Raw genomic sequence first — 26,044 nt, 5'->3', positions numbered from 1 at the left:
AGCAACGAGCCTTGCACAGTTGGCCAAAATACGCCATTCCCCAGCTCTTACTCTAGCAAATGTTTCCGCTGACATAACATTGCAGTTTGCACCAGTATCCACTTTGAACTTTTTGGGTTTACCATTAATCTCAACAGTAGAAAACACTTTGTTTTTTTGCCAACAAATCTACTGTTTTAACTTTTTCACCAACCTCCAAAAAGTGTAGTTGCAGCTTTCTATGTCACCAGCTTGCTTTTTTTGAGTAACCTTTCTTAATAAATGAATGAGGCTTCCTTGATTTACAAAGTTTTTGAAAGTGGTTCTTTTTTTACACTTGTAGCATTGTTGACCAAATGCTAAGCGCTTTTCTCTTTTAGACGCATGATTGGCACCACAATTGCGACAGTTATAACTATAAGACTTGGCTTGGGTTTAGCTGACCCACCCCTGTGTTGCACTGAGCATGACCATTTTACTAAGCTAGCTGTAGAACTTGCTGGAAAGGTATGGGTCTTCTATGGAAGCCCTGCAGGGGCTGTAGCAGCTGCCCTGTGCTTTGTCCTGTTTCTATTAACTATGTGCTGCATACTGTCTCCATTTGTCCAAGAGGCTGCTGAAATCATGCTCTTATCACTTGCAAGCATATTGGAGTGCCTTTCTGTAAGCTCATTTATCTGACAAATCTCTGTGGCTTTGCTCAACATTAAATCACTGTCTTGAAGCAAAATCTTTCTCACTGCACACCACACATACACACCTGTCTTTTATGAATTTGTTTTTTTCAAATCAACAGATCTGCACTTTTTAGCCTTGTTTCTCATGTCAGTATTGCAATCATCAAAAGTTTCCCCTGGCATTTGGTGTTTTGTGTAAAATAAGTGCCTCTTCAATATAACATTTGTTTGGGGGTTACATATTTCTGTGAATTTACATTTCATGCATTCAGGGTCCTCCCTTGATTCAGCTTGTACAACAATATGAAGTTTTCCCCTTCTCCTGCATATACTGCTGGTGCATACACAAATGAACGCTCTCTTTCATTGGCTTCTGACTCAGCTAGATTAAGCAGAATAAATTCCCTCATACATGCATCTTTATCAGAAAAAGCTGCTTGTATGAAAATATTATATTCCTGCTCAAATACTCTCCAATTCTCTGCAATATTGTTATCAAACAGAAGCGAAGATGGTCTGCAAAATGCTTCTGCCATGCCAATGCACAGTAATAAAGACTCTCGGGATTATGTATGAATAAACACACATATGTGCCAGAAATTTATTATTATGCTCAACAATATAATAGACTCTTCAAAATAACTGCACTTTGTGAAATATGTCTCTGTGGCACAAGAAACACTCTGAAATAACTGTTCTTTGCACAACAACTCTGTACAGTATAAGAAACACTTAAAAATGATGGTACTTTGACTGAACTTTCCAAATCAACTGTCCACAGCACAAGAAACTTCTCAAAATAATTGTACTCTATAAAACAGTTCTCTGTAGCACTAGAAACTTTTTGAAAAGACTGTATTTTGACTGTACTTTGCAAAATAACTGTACTTTGTGAAATAACTGTATTTTGCACACAGTAAACTGAAATAATTGTACTGTAATAAAGCACAAACTGCAACACTTTGCACACTTTGAGATATTTTGAACAACTCTAGCTATACTTCAGATAGCTTTGATTAATGCAAAATAGCTTATATTGAAAAACACATCTGTTTACTAAAAATAGTCATTTTACCTTTTTATTATGCTAGTTTAACTTTAATCATGCTCATTATACTTTTATTGTGCTTGTTTTAGGTTTATTATGCTTGTTATGCAAATCAAAAGTAATTCTGAATGTTTTCATAAGTTACACTTCAAATAACTCTATCAAATGTCATAGTTTTGAACATTTAATTTAATCAGTAACGCTTTTTGTGCTTTACAAATGTTTTGTATTATTTTCTTTTCAAAGTAAATCATTTATGCGAGTTTTAGTACCTGAAATTCATTTCTGGCATTTTGCTCAGACATGCCACTTCTCATACCATGTTGCTAAGTCATCGTGTTTCTGACACCATGTCACTCATTTAGTCAGGATAAAGTAGAATAACATCTGTGGATTGGGTTCAAACAGCTTTATTAGATACGAACACATCAGAATTGAGGCTTAGTAACTTAAACTAATAAAAAAACTGACCACTTCACTCATACATGCTAACACTCTGCCTGTTTACTCAAAATGGCCCTGCTTGCCTGCACATGCTCTCTATTTATATGCACATGCCCTCACTTTAAAATGCTTCTTGAAGAACAACACATATTTTGATCTACGGTGTAATCAGTAACAAAGCTTCCTTTTAGAGGCTCTTAATACAGCTAGAATGTTCATTAGTAGAGATTATAAAGAAGAAAATATTTTAGAGGCTCTGGAAAAAGTTTGTTTTAAGTGAGAGGTTAGAAATGGAGGTAGGATAGTTTATGAACAAGATATGCGGATGAGTAATATGTTTTTTTATATATGACAAGGTGGCCTGTGATGAAGCTTCTGATAAAATATATTTTGTCACTACATACAATATATTAAGTGAGCAACATATGGATTTATTAAAATATTACTGACCTATTTTGTTTAAAGACAGTGTGGTGATTGGGTTAGTACAATGCTCACAAAATAGACAATAATCTAGAAGGCATTTTGGTGCATAGATTTGTTCCTCCTTTAAATAAAATGGATAAACAACTTCCTATGGAGTTAAGCAGTTTTCAGTGCAATAAATGTTCCATTTATAAGTATATTGTGAATAGGTTTACTAAAATAAATGATAAAAAGTTTTTTTCTGAAAGAAAAGTTTATTTGTAATACTGAAAGTATTGTTTATATACTGATATGTCCTTGCAATTTGTTTTATGTGGGGAAAAGTGGAAGATCTTTTGGGATTAAGCTCCAGAAACATGTTTGGGATATCAAAAATGATAAAACTGAAAGCCCCGTAGATGCTCATTTTCAAATGTTTCACCACAGTGGTCCATCACTATTGAGAGGTTGTGTATTAGCGCAAATACATTGGGGGTGGGTGAAACTAGAGATTTTAAAATATAAACTGTTGTATAAGGAAACTTTATATATTTTAAAATACGATACATTGGCACTTAGGGGATTAAATGGGAAATGTAATGTACATGATTTTAATTGGTGTTGAATGTTTTAATTGTTTAATAATTTGTAATTTACCCAAATGTTTGTTTAATGGTTGAGTATATTTATGGAAGGTTACTTATATATTGCTTTTACTCTCTGAAGATATTTTGCCAAGGCACTAGAGGAATAAACTGCTTTACTTGAATCTGTAGTGGTTGTTTCTTTTTCCTAATGGTATAAGAGCCTTTACAAGCTTGGGCAATAATACCCAGGATATGGCAATATTATATCTTAATTTCCCAGGTATAAGATAGGGCAGTAGCAGGGTAGTGGGTCTTTGGGTGTTGGAGCCCTGAGTCATGTTACAAACTACCTCTGTCTATAAGGGACACAGACAGTACCCCAGAAGTGAAGTTACAGTTCCCCATCCATTTATCCAAAGTCTTTTTGAAGAGAGTGATGGATGGGCATTGTTTTATGAAGATGGTAAGGTTATTCCATAAAATAGGTAGCATCTGGGATACAAATCTCTCTCCCCATCATGTTTTGTTAGAGTCACAAATAAGGTTCAGGTCCATGTATAATTTTTCTTGCATGTATGTAACATTTTCATCAGGGCTGGATCAGAGAATGCCTTGTAGGTCAGGCAGGACTATATTAAATCAGTGAATGCTTAAAATAATGAACGCTGATTTATCAACCCTTTAAAAGTGAAATTTTGAAATCCTAAAGACATGGAGCAGTGATTTTTCCCAGGGAAAAAAAAAATCGCTGTTCCACAAAAAAAAAAAAAAAAAAAAAAAAAAAAAAAAAACTACAAAACAAAAAATAAAGTGGGTGGATTGTGCCTCCCTCTCCCCCCCTACTTAAATATACCAACTCTGAGATCGCACCACAGTGAAGGAAATGGCAAAGTCATGAAAACGGCCCAAGGATTTTTTTCCCTGGGAAAAAAAATCGCTGTTCCGTGTCTTCGGGATTTCAAGCTTTCGCTTTTAAAGGGTCTATAAATTAGCATTCAGTATTTTGAGCATTTGCTGATTTAATATAGACCCGTCAGACATAAGTCACCTCTCAATAAATGTTATGAGAATGAGTAAAGGGATAGAACCACTAGTGAGTCTGCATAAGTCACGATGCTTTGTATTTTTTTAGTCAGAAATCTCTGGGACCAGTCCAGTTGGTGTAAGTGCCTGGTTAGGTATATGCAGAAGAGAGCCTTGTACTCAGTTATGGGCCTGATGCTGGTCGAGTACAATGGCACTATGATTTCCTTTCACCTTGATGCCATGCCTTTACTTAAATGTTGAACCACGTAGAAAGATTTTCCTCACTACCATAGCAACCTGGTGGTCAATGGTTAGGTCACTGTCTGTGGGGCTAGGTCCCTCACCACTGGGTCTATGTTTAGGGTTGTGCTATCAATATTATAATTTGTAAGGATATCTGATTTACTGAAGGGTATAATTATGCAATTTTAAGTATTTAGTTTCAGACTGTGGTTTTGACACCAGTCTTTTGTTATTTTTAGGTCTAGCTGTAGGATGTCAGCATCAGTGGCTGATTCGATGATTGCTCCCAGCTTACAGTCATCATTCAAATCAGTGAGCATGAGGTCCCCAAATAGTGGCCTTCACTCCAGCAAAGTATATAATAAACAAGAGGGGTCCCAATACTGAGCCCTGTGGGACACAGCTAGAAACAGGTTTCTTATTGGAAGTGGATTCACCTATCCAGACCGCATGTGCTTTGTCAGTGAGCCAGTTTGCTATACACCTGTAGATGTAGGCCTTTATGCCTGATTCAGTAAGTTTGACTGTTATCCCTGAGTGGGGAATTGTGTTGAAAGCTTTTGCCAGGTCTATATGTGCCGCTTTACCTTATCCATGGTCTTGATAACTTTCTCACAGAAGACCATGAGATTGAGCAGGCAAGTCCTCCTGTTGACAAAGCCAAATTGGATCTGTTCCAGTATTTGGAGATTTCCTGTGTCATTATTAATCAGGTCCATGATAATTCTCTCCATGGTCTTTAGATAAAGACTGATCAAGCTTATGGATCTGTAGTTCCCTGGGTCAGTTGTTGGACCCCCCCCCCCATGTATAAGGATGACTGTTGCAGTCTTCCACTTCCCTGGGACAAAGCCCATCCACAGGCTTTGGTTAAAGAGGGTTTCTAGTGACCAAGATAGAGCTGGTTTTAAGCTATTTAAGAAGCATCCTGGAATTTTGTCATGACCCATGGAGGCTATGTTTTTGGCTTTAGCAAGTGTAGTAAGGACCTCTTCCCTCTCAATGAATGGTAAGTGGGACAGGTGAAATTATTTCTTTGGGTATGGTAGCAGGTGATGAGGGGTGGGGAAGTTTGAACTGAGCTAGTTGACCAGCAGGTTTGCTGTAGTTTCAGGCTGTAGGTGTTGCCGTTCATATTAAACTCTGCACATTGCTGAGCGTTTTCCCTGAGGTTATAAACATAATTAAAAAAAAAAGCCTTATAGTTGTCTTTCACCTGGGAGACTGTCTTTGCCTCATAGTTTGCTTTGGGAAATTTGACCAGCTCTCTAATTTGTTAGACTGGTGAGTGTTTGCATGTTTTTTCTTGATGTTGGAGAGGATTTTTTAGTGTTGTTGAATAGTCTGTTTATGCTAGGAGTCTACCAGAGTGGTGTATTTTTGCCAGTAATCATAGATTTGACTATTTGACTTAGACAGGTAATGCCTCCTTTATGCAGCTATGAATTTGGTTGTACAATGCTTTTTTGTGGAGCACAAAGTAGGCATCAGTGTCATCTGTGTTCAGAAGGGCTTGGAAGTTTAATATGTTGTTACATAGTTTGAGGTAATTGGTCTTAGCAAAGTTCTTAACAGTTTTGGAATTTGATGGGCATTCTAGATTAGTTTTAATACTAAAGGAAATCATTTTGTGGTCAAATCTTACCAGGAAGGAGTTAATGCATAGGAGGAAGCAGCATCCCTCCATGTTTGTGAGTACCAGATCTAGGACATTTGTACCTTTAGTTGGGGAGCTAACTAGTTGCTCCAGGATGTTTGTATTAAAGTCCAAAAAGCCTTTCAGCAATTGAATTATAGGTTGTAGTCAGGGTCACATAGGTCATATACTTGCTTATCCATGGTGCTGTTTCTTTTGTGCTTCTAATAATGGAAGGAAAGTAGTTTATAAGTTATTCCTTTAGTAGGAAAGTCCAGCCACAAGTATACTGTGTGGATTTATTGTTTGGGTGATGCTCCCTTTCAAAATGAATGTAAGCTTTCTGACTTTTTTAAACCTTTTGCAGTTAGAGTTGCATAAGTTAGAGCAACTTGGTATCCACTCTTGGTGAGTCTTTAATTTCAAAATTCCTCTCAATGGTCAACCCTTTGAATCAGAGGCCAAGCTTTTACTAGATTAATTCCAAGATGAGGAAAATGACAGAGGTAAAAATAGCAAAAAATGACAAAGCTGATGCTGACCATTCTGTGATTTCCTTACCAAGTCCTGTTGTGAAGAAGCCAAGATCAAAGAATGTCTGTCAACAGATTCTTTGTTAGTGTTATTTTTCTCTGGTCACTGTCATTGTTTCCTTAGATAATTTACCACATAAATATACTGGAACCGATGGTGTGTCATCAATGTCTGATAACGAAGTTGGAAAAATTGCTGTGTCTTCCATGCCTCCTCCTGCTGGCTATTTTAAGTCACACAGAAGTGTTTCTGCTCAATGTAACTTACAGAAGGGGACTTCCAAGATGGCTGCACACCGAGTAACAGCTTAATTTCTGCTCTCCAGTGTGAAAACAGAAACTCTGAAAAGGCAGCCAGTGAATTTGTCTTTTTGTGTATATTACAGTAACTGGTTAGTAAGTGTACTGCCCGGATGGCAGCAAATAAGAAAGTCGGAGAACCTGAAAAAATATCATTCACAAAAAGTGAGGAGAAAACACTAGCTGGGAAAAAATCTTGCAGCTGTTCAAAAAAGGCAGTTTAAGCTCCAGCTTTGGTATAATACATGACTTCCAGTGGGGTATATATTACATTGTTGAACTTACTATTTATGGAATACCTCTTTGCTGAACTCACTTTGTCGAAACCCCTGTTTGTAGAACTATCATTTTAGCAAATCATTTTCCAGGAAAGAGAACCGGTAGTCAAACTACCGATCGTCACAAAAAAGCACAAAATTTAAAACCCTCTTGCAAGGGGGTTCAACCCCCAATTGTGCCCCCATCCCCCTAAATAAATACATCAACTCTGAGATCCCACTACAGTGGGAAAAAGGGGAAATTCCCAATCATGGCCCACTGCATTTTCCCCCTGGGAAAATATTCGCTAAAATGGTCATTCGACAAAAAGGGGATTTGACAAAGTGAGTTTGAAGAGATTGTGATGTAGTCACCTTTCAGTAATCTAGAGGAAAAAAATAAGTCCAATCTGCTCAGAACTGATTAAATAAATGGAACACTGAAGGAGTATATCAACTCAAATAACTAAAGGTTGGAAAAAATAAATGAAGCTTTAAACAGATATTCAGATGAACTGATAAAACTGCAAAAAATCAGAATTCAAAATGAAGATCGGCTTGCTGAGTATGAGACTGCACAAGAAGAGATGTTTCAAAAATGATAGAATTAGAAGACAGAGCACAAAAGGAAAACCTGAGTTTTACTGCTGTGCCAGAGAAAATGGAAGAAACAGGCTGTATTAATTTTATCAAAGCACAAATGAGCAACTGGACTGTAGTGCACAGCAAGAGTTGTAAATTGAAAGGGCACATAGTGTCCTATGCTCCAGATCTGGCCATGATAAAGCAGCCCAGCCCTTTAGTAGTAAAGATGCAATCCTACCAAATTCTATCGGCAGAAAGAGTTGATTTTGACAAAACTGTGGCAGAAGGAGAAAGTACTAAAATTGGGAGACAGTAGAGTATGGAAAATTATTACTCACTATACACCTGACAGAAGAGGAGTAAACTTATTGCAACAATCAGGGAATGTTGAGAAGCAGGTATGAGATCTAAGCTGCTGTGTCCAGTGATATTCAGAATATTTTTCCTGGATGGTCAAAATCTTTCTTTGATTTAGAATGTACTCAGGAGGAAATACAAAAGTTTGTCCAACAAAAATGAGCTATCAAACAGAAGGGTATTCTGCTCCTTATTATTCTGGCAATTAACTCCATAGAGAGGCTATACCAGTGAAACCTTTTTCAATGTTCCAAAGGAAAATGCTTGAGTGACAGCAAAAAACAAGACCTGACTGGAAGAACCAGGTGTAAATCGGAAATTAACCAGCAAGAGGATGTAGGAGATGGAGATCAACAGGAAGAAAAACAGCAACTAGGAAATTAATAAATAAATGTTGAAATTATAAAGCATTACTTACATTTCTGAAATATGACAGAACAAGAAAACGTGGAAATATTGGACTTTTTTGACTTTGTTAAACTTGTAGGAGACTCCAAAGCATATGACATAATTCATGTCATTAATGTTTGAAGAACATTTAGGAGAGAGGACGAGGAAGGAAGGAGTTAACTGTAAGTAGATTTTGTTATTAACAGTATTTTTTATAATACATGATATATAATGCATGGAGTAAAGCTTTTTCAGTTATTTTTCTCTGTAATGGGGACACTAAAGCAAGCATGTGCTAGTATGTTTTTCTTTCCTCCTCCTCCTGTCTTTCTTTCTTGTTCAGTTTTAAGAAATGTAGACAGTGCAATGTAAAAAGAGAAGAAAGGTTGGACAATAGAGCATGATATAAGAAAAATTGATATGCTTTTGTTTTGTTTTTGCATAGGGGAATGACTGGATTAAGGCACTTGTCTTGATTTAATAACAAGTTTTAAGGGGAAGCAAATGGCTCTGAATAATGTTTCCCTCTAGCACATAAATGTTTACAGTACAATATGCATAGGGGAACGCAACTGTGTATCTAGTTCTCATGTTTCTATGGAGACAATCTTATAAGGGGCAGTGCTTCTTTCTTTCAATGGCTAGAAGATCATGTTTTCTGAAAGCATTTAAGTTTCATTCATCTGGGAGAGGAATAAAGGTAAGGCAAAAACAGACAGCACTTAGAAGCAGCAGCACAGGCTGTATCACACATCTTAGCATAGATAACTTTTTGCTTAAACTTCATTACAGGTTAATTCAAGCCTATAAGTGAGGCTGTCAATTTAGGACAATTGCACCTATTAGGAGTGTTAAACTTCATTATATGAAGATATATAAAGTTTATGTGTTAGTATTAATTTAACAAGTTTGGGGGGGGTGTTCTGAAGTTTTTTTTGAGCATTTTTATTAAAACAAAAAAATTTATAACGTGACCTAGGTTTAAATGGATATGTCAAGAAACAACTGTATAAAAGCGCAAGCTACCAAACATTAGTGTATGTATGTTATCACAAAAGCTGAAACTAGACATTTAAAAAAAGCTGTTATACATAACAGGTGGGAATAATAACTTCTTATCATAATGGCACTTTCCATATTATCTTTAAATTTGAATGGCCTCACAGATATGTACAAAAAGTAGAGAGTAGTGAATTATATTAAAAAATGCAGAGTGAAAATAGCTATGCTATAGGAGATGCTTTTGGAAAGAACCGAGCATGTGAATTGGGTAAAGAAAGGATTTCAGGATGGTTGCTTAGTGGAATATCTGGGACAAAGAAAAAAGGGAGTGCTTATATTTAATTGCAAGAGGAGCTCTAATAGTGATAGAAGAGGAAAAAACATGATAAAGTTTGTAGTACTAAGGAACTATTGGCAAGGGAGGGGGTTATGATATCATGTATTTATATTCTACATAAAACTGCTACAGTGGAGCTTAAGAAAATTCTGGGAGAGGGAATCAACTTTCAGCAAGGAATACCACTTATAGGTGAGGACTGGAATTTGATTTGCAACACTGAGGATGTATCCGGGGGGGGGGGGGCTAGAAGGGAAAATATAACAGAAGAGGGTAGATTTTTGAAGACATTCATGAAAATATTTGGTATGGAAGATGTGAATTCAGGATTAGAAATTCGGAGAAAATTTACATATTATTCCTCAAGGTACAAAACCTGAGCTAAGCTTGACAGAAATTGTATTTCAACAGTGACAGATATTGTCAATATAATGGCTGACATATTCAGTGCCAACTTTATCCCCCTAAGGGACCAGTGACAATACCAGTAGATGGCCAGTCACCCAGTATTACTGCTGCACAGGTTATAACAGCACTGTCCAAGGCCAAAAATACAGCTACTATGGGACCTGACAATATCCCTGGCTGTGTTCTATATGAACTACAGAGTGAACTAGCACCTCACCTGTGTGCCCTGTTCAATCACAGTCTGTCATCAGGCTTGGCCCCTACTGAATGGTGCGCTGCTACAGTCATCTCTCTCCACAAAGGAGGAGTGACTACAGACCATGGGAACTATCGCCCCATTAGCCTGACGAGTCTGATATGCAAAGCTATGGAACGCATCATCATGGACCTAATAAACAAGGATATAGGGAATCTCCAAACTCTGTATCCCACACAGTTTGCTTTTGTGAAAGGTAGATCATGACTGCTCAACTTGGTCAATATCTTTGAGTCAGTCACCAGAGCTGTGGATGAAGGCAAGGTGGTTCATACAGCCTACCTTAATCTGGCCAAAGCCTTTGATACCATTTCCCACTCAGGAATCATAGAAAATCTCACTAAGCTAGGCATCAACCTCTATATTACTAGGTGGGTTGCAAACTGGCTCACAGGTAGAACACACAGTGTGAAAGTAGAGGACTCCCAAGTCAGACTGCCAACCAGTCATGAGTTGAGTCCCAGAGGGTTCAGTCCTGGGTCCTCTCCTGCTTGGTATCTACTTCTCTGAAGTCCAGGCCAACACGAAGGGACTCTGGCTGACAAAGTTTGCAGGCGATTGCAAGTTGGGAGCTATTATGAACTCCCCTAGTGATGACATCCTACAGAAAGGCCTCACTGAGACCAACAACTGGTGTCAGAACCATGGCCTTAAGCTCAATGCCAAAAAATGTGTCATCATCCTCTTTGGGAAAAACCCAGTGCCCATGAATTACAACATCGATGATAATCCACTGAACACAGAAGGCGTTATAAGAGATCTGGGAACATAGGTTGACAGCAACCTCTCTTTTGACCACCACATTTCCACTTGGTCAGAAAGTCCTTCTATATGGCACATCTCATTACTAAGGGTTTTGCATCCAGGAAGAAAGAAATCATTGTCTCCCTCTACTCTTCCCTCATTAGGCCAGTCATTGAGTACAATGTCCCATTTGGCATGTACCTCACTAAACATCTGCAGCAACTGGAGAGGCTGCAAAAGTACCTCACAAAGAGGATCCTAGGCCTTAAACATTTGTCCTATATGGACAGACTAAAAAAAAATCCAACTATTCTCTGTTTCATATCTCCTACTTAGAGACAATTGATGCTTGACTTATAAAGCCATGTCTGACCCAGCTCTGTTAGAAATGCTACATCAGAAGAAATCCCAATCACACCACACCCTCCAGAGACCTCAAACATCATTACCATAATCAAGAGAACATGCTGGAGGGAAAAGTTCATAAACCAGAGACTTCCATGTTGTAGAATAGACTTCCCATGCATGTCAAGTAGAGCACCTCACTGGCTCTCTTCAAGTGAAATCTTGATGAGTGAATGGGAAATAGAAAATTCACCCCAGGGATCACTCCAGTGGCTTTACTTGACAGAGGCTGTGGGAACTAAGGTCGGGTGGCACAGTGCCAGGGTAATCCTAAGGGCTAGGCTTGTAAAGGCTCCAGGGCCATTAGTCTAGTACACACCTATGAACCTATAGGAACATGTGCATTTAAATGAAAGTTTTGATAAGTATTCAATAATTACTTCAGATCATGTGCCAGTAATGACTAAAATAAAACAGAGTAATTAAAAAAAATATAAGGCACTGACACTTACCCACCTATCTGTTAAAAAGCAAGGGATTTAAGGAGTGGGTATTGGAAATTATTCAAGTATTATTGGAGAAGATAGAAATTTCTACTGAAAATATAGTTAGGAAGTTGGATAAAATTAAAGTGAAGTTATAGGGTGGAAGTAAAAGAAAAAGAGATGTGGTTAAGAATTAACAAGAATTATGTAGAGGGACTGATAAAGGTCAAAGTACTGCAGAATCGGGGGAGTCTCACAGGACAAGAAGAGGTGAAATTGCAGAGTGCTAAAGGGAAAATAAGGGGCTACCTCGATAATATTCGTGAGTTTAGAAAGATTGCTGTTAAGAAATTGTTTTTTGATAACTCCAGAGCTCAAAAACTTTTAGCACAAAGGCCAAGGCAACAGAAAGTAAAAATGGCTGTTGCCAAGCTTAGGGAGCCTTTAACAAGAAGTTGACCAGAGATCCTGTAGATATATTAGCAATATTTTGGTTTTATAAAAATTTTTATGAAACAGAGAAATGTGGAAATAAATATAAAGTACAAATGGAAATGTTTATTGAGAAATTAAATATGCCAAGGTTAGAGGTAGATGAGGCTCAATTGCTAGCAGTTAGGATAGGAGGAGATAAAAATGGTAATGTATAATCAAGCTACAGGAAAGTCCCAGGAATAGTTAGTTTTCCTTTTGAAGTTTGGAATCTAGGAGGGAAGAAAGTGATAAAGACCTGGAAGTCTTTGTTTAACAGTATTTTAAAAGGAGGATAAGCACCAACATCCTGGAAGAAAGCAGTGGTGGCTGTAATACCCGATGACCCATCAAATGTAGCTTTATATAGGCCCATTTCACTTGCAAACCATGGTTAAGTGTTTGTCTATAATGTCTAAAATAATGGTAAACATGATGCTGAAATTGATAGATATGGATCAAATTGGTTTTGTGGAAGGGAGGCAACTGTTTAAAAACATGTATAGAACAATGATCATCCAGAGAGAGAACAAAAAAAAATGAATGTAAGAAAATACCACTGTTGGTGGTGGGCCTTGATGTAGAGAAAGCATCTGAGAGAGTGAGCTGGGAATTTATGTGCAGAGCAATGAAAGCATTTTCATTCCCCTGACAAATTATAAGGTTGATTAGGATATATGAGGACTAGGAGGTGAAAATTGAAGTGTGAGTGGGGGGGGGGGGTTCTCTGTAAAAAGTTATCTTTGAACAAAGGAGCCAGTGTCCTCTTTTCCCTTTATTTGCATTATAGTTAGAGCCATTGGCAAAGAAAATAAGGGACTAAGAAATTTAAGGATATAATTGCTATGGTAGTGGAGAAAAACTGGCTTTATTTGCAGATATTATTTTATACCTAATGAAACCAGGAAAGGACATTTCAGTGTTCTGGAACATTTTTGAGACAGTTTCAGATCTTTTTGGGTTAAAAAAATAATAATGATAAAACAAAAGCAGTAGCTGTAAACTATGAATTCACACAGGATTTGGTTCGGCAATACCCATATTTATGCAGACATGATAAAATGAATTACCTAGGAGTATGGGTTATAAAGGATTTTGTTATAACAGCTAAGGATATGTGGAAAGAGACTAAACAAAAGATAATACAAAAATTGAGATATTGGAAACTCCGTTTTATGGATATGGATAACAAGATGGAAGCAGTGAAAATATTTTATGTCCCTTTAGATTTATACACAGGTCAGGCATATTTTTTATCAGCTGGAGGAGATGTTATTGATTGCAATTAATAAAGAGATGAAGTTTTTTATCTGAGAAGGGAAGAGTTCAAGAGCCAAGTGGGATAAGGTGATCCTTCCAATAGAACTAAGTAGTTTGGGATTACCTCATCTGAAGGGCTATTTCAGAGCTACACAGTTAAGGCTGCTATACATAGCACAAGCAGAAGGCTCTAATTCTAAGTGGAAAGGGATGATGATGAAACAAGGGGGGTGGGCTTAAGAAACAGGTAGAGACTAGGATTTTCGATGCAGATCCTTAAGGAGAATAACAATAACCATACAGAATATGTTATTTATAAAGTAGCATAAGGTATTCTAAGAACTAAGCCAGCATGGGGATGGAGAAAAGAGATTCTGCAGATAGGGATGGCTGCAATTAGGTGTGCAGAGAATAGGCAAGAGGGCACTGGAATTTACTGGAGAAAACTGGAAAAGAAGACAAGGGATTGGGACCAAATAATTAGAGAGGGAAAGGTAATAGAATGGGAAGAGGCCAAGAATTCATTTGGACTGCAGGGTTGCAAACTGCCTTCTCTATCAAGGATTTATGTTGGAGTATACTCAAAGGGAGAGCAGTAGGAGTTTCCTAAGTGAAAGACCATTGCTGGTAAAGTTTTTAGTAGAATCTAGAATAGAAACTGCTGTTAAAATAGGGATAATTAGTAAGGCATATAAAATATTGCATGATAACTATAGGAGTCAATCAGAGGAGGTTATAAAGGATTGGGAAGAGAGACTGGATAAGCAGTTCACAAAGAAACAATGGGGTATATTTGTATAGCTCCCAAATATACAAAAAAGTCTAGATGATTTAGTATATTTGCTTGGAAGTGTTTTGCATAGGTATGTTATACCCAGAGTAGACTATAAAGAATTTTTCTTCAAGTAGATTGCAAATGTCAGAGGAGTGTTGTGGAAGAAAATTGGAATTGGGAAAAATTTTTAGGAGTGTAATGAGTTGTCAGACTTTAAAAATTCTTTGCAGACTACTCAAAGAGAAATACTTGGTGAGCAAATTGGTGTATGCAAGGACATTTTTTTGAGCTATGATTCAGAATAAGAATTGCCTAGACCTAGTAAAGCCTTGCTGAGTTTTATTCTGGCGGCTGCTAAAAAAGAAATTACTAGAAAATGGAAACCAAAGTCTAAACTAAGTGTACTAGAAACAATGAATATGGTAGCATAGATAAAATAACCGGAAGTGGGATCTTTAACAAAGGTTAAGAGCAAATTATATAGAAAAATGGGAATTCTGGGAACAGTACATACAGAATAATATTTTGGAGGAAGAATGAGGTTTAAGGGAAGGCAAGAATTGAATGAGCTTTATATTTGACTGACAATGACTGTACAGATTATTAGTAATGTTTAATGTCTGCAACTGAAAATATGTCAATATGGTTTGTTTTTATTTATATAAATGTGTGATTGCTTATGTCATAATGAGAATTTAATAAATATCTTTCTTGTTTTAAAAAAAAATGGAACTAACAAAAGGACATTTTTTGAGATAACAGCAGATTGTGTATTTTTGCTTCCTTTGCTTAATACTGGGACATGTAGAATCCCACTATCATCACGGCCGGCCTTAGGAATAGGCGAACTAGGTGACCACCTAGGGCGCTGTACAGGCCGGCCTCAAAAGGGTGCAATTCATGGACCGGAGTTCTGTTGTGATGAACCCTAACCGGGAAAAGCCGAACAGACAACAACAACATTTTTTTTTTTTTTTTATTTCACCGCCGCCCTAGAGACTACAATTGCGCCCTCCCCAGCCTCAAAAGGGCGCAATTTATGGAGCGGAGTTCTGCTGTGATGATTCCTAACTGGGAAAGCCGAACAACAACAACAAAAACATTTTTTTTTTCTTTCAACGCCAAGAGGCTAGCTAGCTAGCCTAGCAACAATTGCGCCCTCCCCCACTGAAGCCCCCGCCCTAAGCCATGTCCTGTCACTCATTCCAGCTTCCAGATCTCTCCCGAATCTCGGAGGCAGTCCTTGCTTTATTACGAAGTGGAAAGTATGTAATCAAGAAGACAATTCAAATTTTTTATATTAGGATAACACAGTAAGCTAACAATATACCTCTTCCCCAGAGCGTTCTGAACTAGTGTCATAAATGTGGAGAATGCGCTCTTAATTATAAGGTGCGTGCCCTGTCATGGTATTCTGTTTAACTTCTTGACTAATAATTTATCTGCCTTTCCCATCACACACATACAAATTATGTACCTATAAAGACACACAGAGGCACATATCTCATACAGACATACCATAGCCACTCATTCATTCTCCTATAGTCTACTTGATTTAGTTCATGTTATAGTAATGGCCATTACAATTTAGAAGTTGCTCCCATAACAGCATAAAGTTGTCACCAAATGTTACGCTTGTAATACAAAACTGTGAAGGGGAAAAAATACAATTCAATCTATTACATGGATTAGCGGTCATATTCTGGGCTTCTCAGAAATATTATTTGCTTATTATCTCATTTAACAAGCTACATGTGATCATAATGCAGAAGAAGTTCCAGCAGCTGTTCTTACCTGTGAGGGACTGAAAACTTTCTGAGAAGTGCAGTTGCTCAGAGAGCTTGTCCCTTGAAGCTCCAAGATCATCTGATTCCGGAGTTTCCTGCCTCCTTGAGCTGGGGTCAGGGTTGGTACACAGTGCAGGTAGTTCCTGTGGAGGGTAAAAGCTATCAGGGGGATCACTGAAATTAGGAAGGGCCGTTGTTAGTGCTACCATTGAGGGCACCCCTTGTCCAAGGCTGGCACAGAATGTATTGGTGAGCCTTCCAGCGAACGAAGCCAGGGGCGCCAGTGGTGGGACGCCAGACTGGAGAGGTGAGTGCGAGAGAGCTTGGGGGATAACCACAGGCCAGTAAGGCATAAACATGGGGTAGCCTGTGTAAAGCAGGTGGCCTGACGGGCTGCGGCTTCCCTATGAGAGAATCAATGGAAAAAACAGTCCCTGGACCCCCAGGTCTCTGCATGATGTTCCGAGGGAGCTTTTAGGGCAGTGATCCATCGAGCAAGCGAGAAACAGACAGCTGCCAAGAACATTAAAAATAAATGCTAATATGAAACAATTAAAGGAAGCAATGGAATTTTAACAAGATCAAGTTGGAAAGTTGAACAGAATTAACAAAATTAAGAAGACCACACATTTTTAATATAATCAGACTACTGGTAAGATGAACAGAAACAGAGGCCCTAGCCAGATAAAACAGGTTTTGGGGAATCTTAAACAATGCTAGGTCTCAGTCTGTCTGCCCTACACAGAGAACAGTTGTTGAGGCATGGGAATCATTTGCATTATATATTGCCACTACTATGTAGTCCAAGCATGCAGAAGACTTTCAAGATGTAGGATCAACAAATAGACATTAAAGAGAATGTTGATCTACACTCTTCAAAACTTGCTGTGGAAGTAAAATATTTTACCTTCTACAAAGCATGCTACAGCAGTGAAGCCTCACAGAAAAATAAGAGTACTGAAGTTATTGTGAGACAATTTTGGAATATAACAGCATTCTATAAGGACAGCCATGGAATATAAGTGGCACATGTGTGTTCTATAGATTTCTAATCAACTTTGACAGAAACCACCTTCTGTGGGCATGGCTCAAATAGGGGTGTTCCTTGTGTTCAGTTTGGGTGGGGCTTCTTTGCCAGAGCAGTGCTTCGCCTAGGGCGCCGTTTCAGCTAAGGCCGGCCCTGACTATCATATGTAGTTCCTATGCTCCACCATCTTGACAGTCTTCATTTGGTATTTTACAGGCTGTTGCCCTGTGAGGCTAACTTTGGACTAAGGCATTAATGTCATTGTTTACATAGTTTCAGCACAGGCTGCAGTCCTGACCACCATCAGATTCTCATTCTTCAGTATCAGTGCTCTTGCCACCAAGTCTGCTGACAATAGAAATGTTTTCAGAACTGATGACATTGATATTGGTGGGAGGTGAGGGGTAGATCCTTCAACAGTTGTGCTAAAACTCATTTTTTTTGGTGCTTGTGTATTTATAACTATATTGACTGTCCTAGCTGTCACTTTTTTCAGCTTTACAGCCTTAGCTGCTAGGGGAAATACTCTGGTTTTGATACTGATACTTATTTTGGCCATGTTCAGAGTGATGCCACTGGTTCAGGGAATGGTATTGGTGTGAACTATTTTTGGAGCACTTTCTGCTCCCCTTTTACATTCTGCAGTATTTCACCTAATACCCCACATCTATTACTGGATCTACTAGCTCCTCCTTTTGTGTCCCTGGACTTTCTCCATTTAAGCTGGGGCCAGAACCTAAGTATGTCTTGGGGAGAGGTTCTTCTATGTTGGCCTGCTCAGTTGCTTCTTGCTCCCTTGTGCATGTCTATGTTCATTGAATGGGCATGCAATGGGGACATTGCAGCATATTGCCCCTCCTCTACAGGTGGTTAGCCCAAGTCATACACTCTTCCTGTTGTTAGACTCTACCCTCTGTCTGCTACATCCCCTTTGTTCATGTCAACCTTGATGCTTTTAATGCAAGGTCATTTGCTTTTGCCTGATTCAGCAAATGTTCTTCCTTTGTCTTCCACAGTAGATATTCCTCCATCTGGCCCTCAGTCCCTCACCTTCTTTCTGGACAAGGCATAGAGATCAGTAGACCACTACAAGTGCACCTTCATTTTCTAGATAAGACTATTATGCCCTTGTTGCACCTGCCACCTCTGAGGAAGGGAAAAGGCTGACATGCAACAGGAAAGATATCAAACTCCAGACAGGCATCCCTTATTTCAGACATAGATGACTGGCTGCCCTCAAGAAGGCTTCTGCACCACAAATCCTAGCTGTCCATCCACCTAAGTAAAGAATGTTATGAGATACATTTTCTCCACATTTTTCCTAAGGGCTGTAAGTTATTTCACTTTCTTAATGCCTTTTCAGAGAGAGCTGTAAGATGAAATCAGCCACTGTTTTTAAGGTTTGCCAGATTAACATCCGGGGCTGTGACATAATCTTTAAGTGATTGTCATGCCTTCAGTAACTAACATTAGCAAGACTTTTGTGGATAATACTGCAGGTGATATGACTACAGTAGTAGCTTACCCATACACAACAACATGTGGCTTCATCTTACTAATTTCACCAAAAATGCTAAGGTGAATTGGCCCATCATTAAAACCCACTCTGGAGAAGCTGGCACAGGAGTTTAAAACCCTCACTGTTACTGAAGTCAAATATGAAACACTCCATCTTTCATATTCTAGAATGCACTGGAGCCAGTGCTATCCTTGGTTTCAGTGTGTCCAACAATTATGTGATAATCAAGGTTCTGGAAGATAGTAGCAAGGACAAGGCAACCTCTAGAATGATCACCAGTCCAGAGATAGTAATAATTGGCAGTGAAAACAAGGTTACCTTGACTCTTTTTCTGGGAGACAGCAGAGTAATCTCTGATGCTTGTATCACTGCCCCACTCTGTGGGTATCAGAGGGTTTTTGTATTTTCACTTTTCCATGCAGCTGGCCATTGCATGGGACAAGTTCATCAAGGCAATAACAGCCAGAGGCTACATGATTCCCTTAAATTCCCTACCCCAGCACCACTCCATTCCCCTGCCAAGTATCCACTCTTTCAGAAGAATGCATCAGAAAAGGAGATGCTGAACTTGCATTAAAAAGCCCATCCAAGGGATCTCATCATATCAAAAAGGTTGTGATTTCTATTTCAGGCAATTAATTCCTACAAATACCAAGTACTGACTGATACTCAGTTTGAGTGGTCTAATAACAGTCCATTCCAAAATCATCCTTTCTCAATGTCATGTTGCACTCTCTCTCTCCTTCCCTATCTTTCAGAAAGTCTTGGATCATTGGCTTTACCCACAAGTGATTTCTTTGTATGTGCAGTTAAAATTCTTGGATTTCTAGTTATGTCAAAGTGTGTTGTCAGTACTGTAGACAGGTGAGATCTACCTCATACAGGAATACTTTTATAAAATTAGATCTGCTTGTGGAAATTGAGGGATATGGCCTGTTAAAGCAAACTCAGATATGTTTTACTTTTAAGAGTGTAACAAGACTGTTATAGAATACGTTAAACAAATCATAATGTTCAGTCATCAGATTGTAAAGTAAAGCAAATTCAAAAATAATGTTAAGATCAGTGAGAAAAAATATGTCGAATGTATACATGGCACTGAGTTTCTATGGTACAAACAGTAATATGCAAATTTGTACAGTTATAAAACAAATACAACCTACCTATGTTTACATGCTTTGAACATATCTACCCTCCCTACTGTTACAGACTAATTTTGCAAGAATTAGACTTTTATATATTAATATCACAATGATACAAGTTTTCTGAAATAAAAATACTTTGCCAGGTTCCTTGAACAAATTGATTAAAGTAATGAAACACAGTTCAAATGGTAGAGAGATCCAGATTTATTCTACAAGAAAGGGAAAAAATGATCTAAAATTTCCAGATGAAGCTAGCAAGATGTTGGGATCTAAATATCTGATAGATTAGGTCTTATGTTTACAATGGGCTTAATTCACAAGGGCAATGCTCTTTAAAAGATAGAATTTATACTCACATTTTACATATGGGTGATCAGAGTTTGATTCCCAGTAATGATATTGCATATGACTAATTCCACTTAAAGGGAATGCTGCAGTTTTCAATACTTAGCATCGTATGACGTCATTATCATCTCCAGTATAAAGAGTGTTAAAGTTGTCAAAATGTTAGTGTTTATGTTGCTGCAGTTACACTGTCTTTATTAATGATTTACTCTGGGCAGTGTTTGTTAGGATAGTAAAGGGATTATTTTTCTTGACACATTTTCCCTTAGCATCAGTCTGTCATCTTTTCTATACATGATGTGTGAAATCAGAATACCCATAAAATAAACAGCTGCTTAATTTTGTAGCATTATTGGACATGAACAGATTTCCTTACACACAGGTTTTAGCCTTGACTGCACTCTTGGTGAGCCAGGCTCAGTTAATTTACTTGGAATCTTGAAAAGCCATCCAGGGAGTAAAGTTTTATACTTGGGAAAGAAGGTAAAAGGAATTGAAAGACCACCATAAAAAGAAGAAATATATACATTTTGGAGAAATACTTACGAAGATCCTGTGAAACATAACAAAGATGATAATGGATAGGAGAAGTAAAAGAAAGAATAAGAAGTTTAAATATACAGGATATGAAATGGGATGAAGTAACAACCAGAGAGATTAAAACAAAGTTAAGAAGAGACTCTAATTGGAAAACCCCAGGCCCAGATGCAGTACCTAACTTCTGGTTAAAAGTATTACTATCTTTGCAAGGAGATTTAGCCATGAGTAAGAACCATGTATATGTGTACCGTGAACAGACACCCGCCTGGCTAACAGGAAAAACAATGCTCCTACTTATGAGTGAACCTGCAAGCTACCCTAAAAATTATAGACCAATGACTTGCCTTCCGACATGTATAAAAACTGTACATTGGAATTGAAGCCGACAGAGTTTATAATCCTTTACAAGAAAACTCAATTACGGACACAGAATAAAAGGGCAGTAAAAGAAAGTCATATTGAACAAAGGATCATTTGTTGTTAAAGCCATAGTGAAGAACTGTATAAAGGGGAAGAATTTAAGTATGGCCTGGGATGACTACAAAAAAACATTTGATAGTATCCCACATACATGAATAAAAGAGTGCTTAAAAATGTGTAAGATGCACCCTACACTGATCGATTACATTACATTGACCATGAAACAGTGGCAGACCACTTTGCAATTAAGCCCTGACAAAGGATAACCTATTATTTCAGGGATAAAAATCCAAAAGGGGATATTCCAGGGTGACTTTCTGTCACCGCTGCTGTTCTGCCTTGCCCTTAATCCATTAAGCTGTCTACTTAACAGCTTAGGTCATGGCTATAGTTTGGCTCCTAGAAACAACAAATTGCAAAGACTTCCCATCTTCTCTTTGTCGATGATTTGAAACTGTATATCTCAACAGAATTGGAAACGGTTGCACACCTCTTTGCTGGTTGTGACATACCAATAGCAGGAGGACTGTATACTGAAAGGCATAATAATGTAACGAGACTGTTGCACTGGGGATTGTGCAAACATTATGGTATTGAAGTAACTGAAAAACACTGGAAATATAAGCCACAAAGCATCATATAAAATTATGAAGTCTACATCACATGGGACCATCCATTACCACAGTTCAAAAGATAGATGCTAGAAAATCAGATATAGTGGTCCAGGAAAAGAATACAGAAGTAGCATTGATCATTGAAATCACCACACCCAGTGGCTACAGTGTCCTATGTACAGAGAGACACAAAGTCATAAAATATCAGGATTTGCAAGCAGAAACAAGATCAATGTGGAAGAAAGATACCAAGATAGTTCCAATAGTAGTAGGGGCAACAGGTCTTAAAAAAAAAAAAAAAAAAAGTCTACAATCCTATTTAAAAACGTTACCAATACATGTAACTCCGTATGAATTTCAGGAGTCATTACTGGGCGCATTGCAGGTGCTGTGAAGAGCACTTTTGGCTGACATCAAAGAGTGAAACAATACTAATTTCAATAACTTTAATCATACTTTGACTTAGGAATGGGGTCCATTCCAGTCATGGTACTAGAAACACAAACGATTTTGAGAAATTAAAAAAGGGGAGTAATGGTGGTTTGTGTCTTATCCCTACTTGCCTATCATGGAGAGGGAATTAGTTGAGTCTTGTCAGAGTTTAGTCTCAGAGAAGGCACAAAGCTTTATTTTTTTTTTTTTTGCAAACAAACTCAAGACTACAAAAGCATACATACACTTGCATTCCAGAGGAGAATCATGTGTTTGTGAAAGCATAAACTCACTTGGATAGCACTGCTGCTGCTTCCAATGTGGAAGTGAGTTGCTATTTCAAAAAAGTCCTTTACCTTTTCCAGAGTGGCAGCCATTCTCCATGGTGCTCACCTATGCCTGTGGAGCTATGTTATAGCTGAGGGGAAGAGAGGTAGGAGCAATTCTAGTTCAAGATGAGTGAGTGCACTTCATGAAGCAAGCATATGCTCTTACTACTAGTAAGCTACAAAGCTAGGAATATTGTACATGGAAGTAGGTTTATTTGCAAATGTAGAAACTAGTATTGCATATGCATTATTTCAGTATTTTTTTTTTTTTTTTTTTTTTGCTTTTGGTATGTATTTGAGTATACTCTGAAAAATGCAACAGATTGAATGATGGTTGAATTTCTCTCTCACATATTCATTAGAAATGAAGCTCCTCTCTTATGGTTGCATTTTTAAACTGTACCTTTCTGTACTGTTGCTGTATGTTGTTTAAGGTTGTTTTTGCTCCAAAGCTTCACTTAATTTTGCGCAGGGGTAGATTGCTCAGAAGCAAATTCATCTAGAGCTTTCAAACTGAGATGTGCAACTTCCATGACGTTTTTGTGTGTCTGTGTTTTTAAATGTCTTTTAGAGTTGCTAGCTGTATCTACTTATCTGGGGAACAGCAGACAAAATCTTCATGGTATTCTCTTAAGAAAAATAATGAGGCTTGAAATTAATTTTCGTCTAGTAGACATTTTCTGTAGACAAAGCTTTTGAAAGTCATTTGGTATTTATCAAAATCATAAAGTGTGCTGCTTTGTATCTTGATTCACAGTCTGATGAAGTCCATTTTGTAAAACTAAAGTGCTTATTGTGCTGTAATTATTTCTTTAGTAAAGTGTCTGAGACTTTTTTATAATTTTTTATTTATTTTAACTAAAATTTGTAACATTTAAGAACGTTTTCACGGTACTTTCTGTACTTGTATACTACCATAAAAAAAGCTGTAAGACAGCTGTTTGCCACTCCCCCCTCAACAAACTCAAGACCCATGTTAGAGGCCATTCCAGAGTTTTGATAGAACGAGGGTTGATGCTTTAAGTGTTAATGGTGTAGAATGCTAGCATAAAGGAATATACTTGTGTATATCTAATATGATGTGCATTTGTTGCCCCTTCCTTGTTAAAAGCAAATTGCTTAGGGAAGAAATGGATTTTTCTTTGTTAAGCATTCTTGCTGAGAATAGGAGCTTGCAGTTTGCTGTCTTGTTAGGGGCTCACCTCATAGATGTAAAAGATGTCACTTATCAGAAGAGTAATGGTTGCTTTATTTATATATATTTTAATAAATCGCACCTCTTCCATTCAGTTTACATTTCTACAATACTGACAGTATTTACAGTAGTTTTAGTATTTTCCAACTTAATTTTCAAAAATGTTAACATTTTTCATTCTATCTCCCCATCCTTTTCTTCACAATATCAGTGGTCAATGAAGTACTGTAGTATAGCAAGTCCAAACACTCAGTGATAAAATAAAATCATTTAAGAAAGTCCTAGTCGCGCACTTTCATCCTTAGTGCAGTCTGTACTTTCTGCAAAATGTTCTGCATAGTATACTTATTTGAATTTACTGGAAGTTTTACATATGGCTAAAGTAATTGAGTGGGTTGCTTTCCTTTCTAAGCTCAGAAAAAGATATCCTTACTGTTTAACTTAAAAAGACACAGACTTTATACAAATATGGGGCATGCTATGTGTTATCTGTTGTGTGCTATAAAAGTTATCAGTTTTATCCTTAAGTCATATATTAACTCATTTAATAAAATAATTTATTGGGATGGAGATTGGTTTCTATCGCTTTCTCTAATATTTAGTGAATAATGTGAAATATATATGTAAGCTGTGAGGGGATGTAAAATGACAGGGAGTAAATGTAAGCAATTTGTACACACATGCTTTATATGATATGAAATTCATGCAAACGTACGTAAATCTGTTTTATAGCATTTCTGAGCCTTTTCTTATAAATCACACATGCAGCTTGCAGAAATATGCATAAATCTGCTTAATAGCCCTCCTGTACCTTTTTATGTATCACACATCAAAATTATTCTTGCCATAAGGAAAAGCATGTCATGCTAGCCTAGGGTAGGGCATAGACAGCTGTACTTTCTTTGATTTCTTATTTATAGGCACAGTCATTAGAGAATTTGAAATTCATTTTTCTTCTCTGAACACTGGTTAACACATACTACTGCAGTTCAGTTATTACTGGAAGCACTCAGTTCTAGTTTCTTTTTTTCCTTGATAAATTCTGAGTTGCACTGAGTGCCAGTAACAGTAAAATTTCATTATACTAGGATGAAAGGCAGCTTTGACATTGAGATGCATTCTTGCCTTTGTGTAGGTATTGTTTTTGTTTGATAATGTGATGCAGATGCCTTTTTTTGCTGTAAGTCAGTAAAATTCTTTTAAGACATCTGACAACAAAAAGTCTGCAGAGAATCATTCTTCCATATTTATGTTTTTAAAGAAATCAAGTACTTTGGCAGAAGGTCTGGCAGATTTGGTTTGTTTTTAAAAATAAATATATTTTTCTTAATAAGGACTTATCTAATTGCTACATTTTAATAACCACCCATTCTAACTATTGCTATATTCTCTCCTAAATTATTGTGGAAGATGGCATCTTGCAATGACATAAATTAAGTGGTATCTTATCATTTCAGGAATCAAATCAAATAAGGCACTGAGAATTTTCTGTAGTTTCTTTTTTCCAGAGGTCTAGTAGTCTTCCAGAAAAAGTCCAGTTCCGTTTGTACACTTCTGTGTTACACATAGGTCACCTTCCTTGGTTCTTTTTATGGTCTTCCAATCTACCTAGTGAATAAAATGTCTTGAAACAGGTAGAGAACAGTGAGGTACTATTGGAAGGATGACGTAGCTGTATGTGTAGGACTTAACTACACCACAGAAATGCATTTAGCATACGGTTTCATTCTAACTGCAAGGCCATATGGAAATGTGACAGTAACTAAACTTAGCTGTATGTTTTGTGAACCATATTAGCATGTCTTACTTGAAATGTAGCTTTGTGAGTGGACTACAAGCACTAGATACCGCTATAGGGTGTAGTTTTGTTACCCTACCCACTTTGATATTCATGAATATTCTGAACATTTTATGAACCTGCCCTGTACCCCTTCTGTATTTTGTCTCTCTAATTCCAGACCTGCATGTGTAGTTGTAGGGCTGACATAGCTGAAGAATGAGCTAGATGGTGTCTGCCATGATTTAGGTCTTGCCTATTTTGCATGAGGTTATGCACTTGTAGATAAAAATTAGCTGAGGTTATTGATTGTTGTCCAAGAACTAGTCAGTTCTTAAACTCTGCCAAAACATTTGGACTGCAG

General features: G+C 37.5%; 1 protein-coding gene across 1 annotated transcript in view; it reads left to right on the top strand.

The window, feature by feature from the left end:
* DOCK1 (dedicator of cytokinesis 1) overlaps nt 1–26,044 on the top strand; it is a gene marked incomplete in the record, with an annotated part of 4,741,214 nt that overhangs the window by 4,173,441 nt on the left and 541,729 nt on the right.

This window comes from Protopterus annectens, chromosome 14.part0 (assembly GCF_019279795.1).
Source record: "Protopterus annectens isolate FY-2018-M chromosome 14.part0, PAN1.0, whole genome shotgun sequence".
NCBI classification, from domain to species: Eukaryota; Metazoa; Chordata; order Ceratodontiformes; family Protopteridae; genus Protopterus; species Protopterus annectens.
Note: the sequence above shows the minus strand (reverse complement) of the source record. Positions and strands in the feature narration are given on the sequence as shown.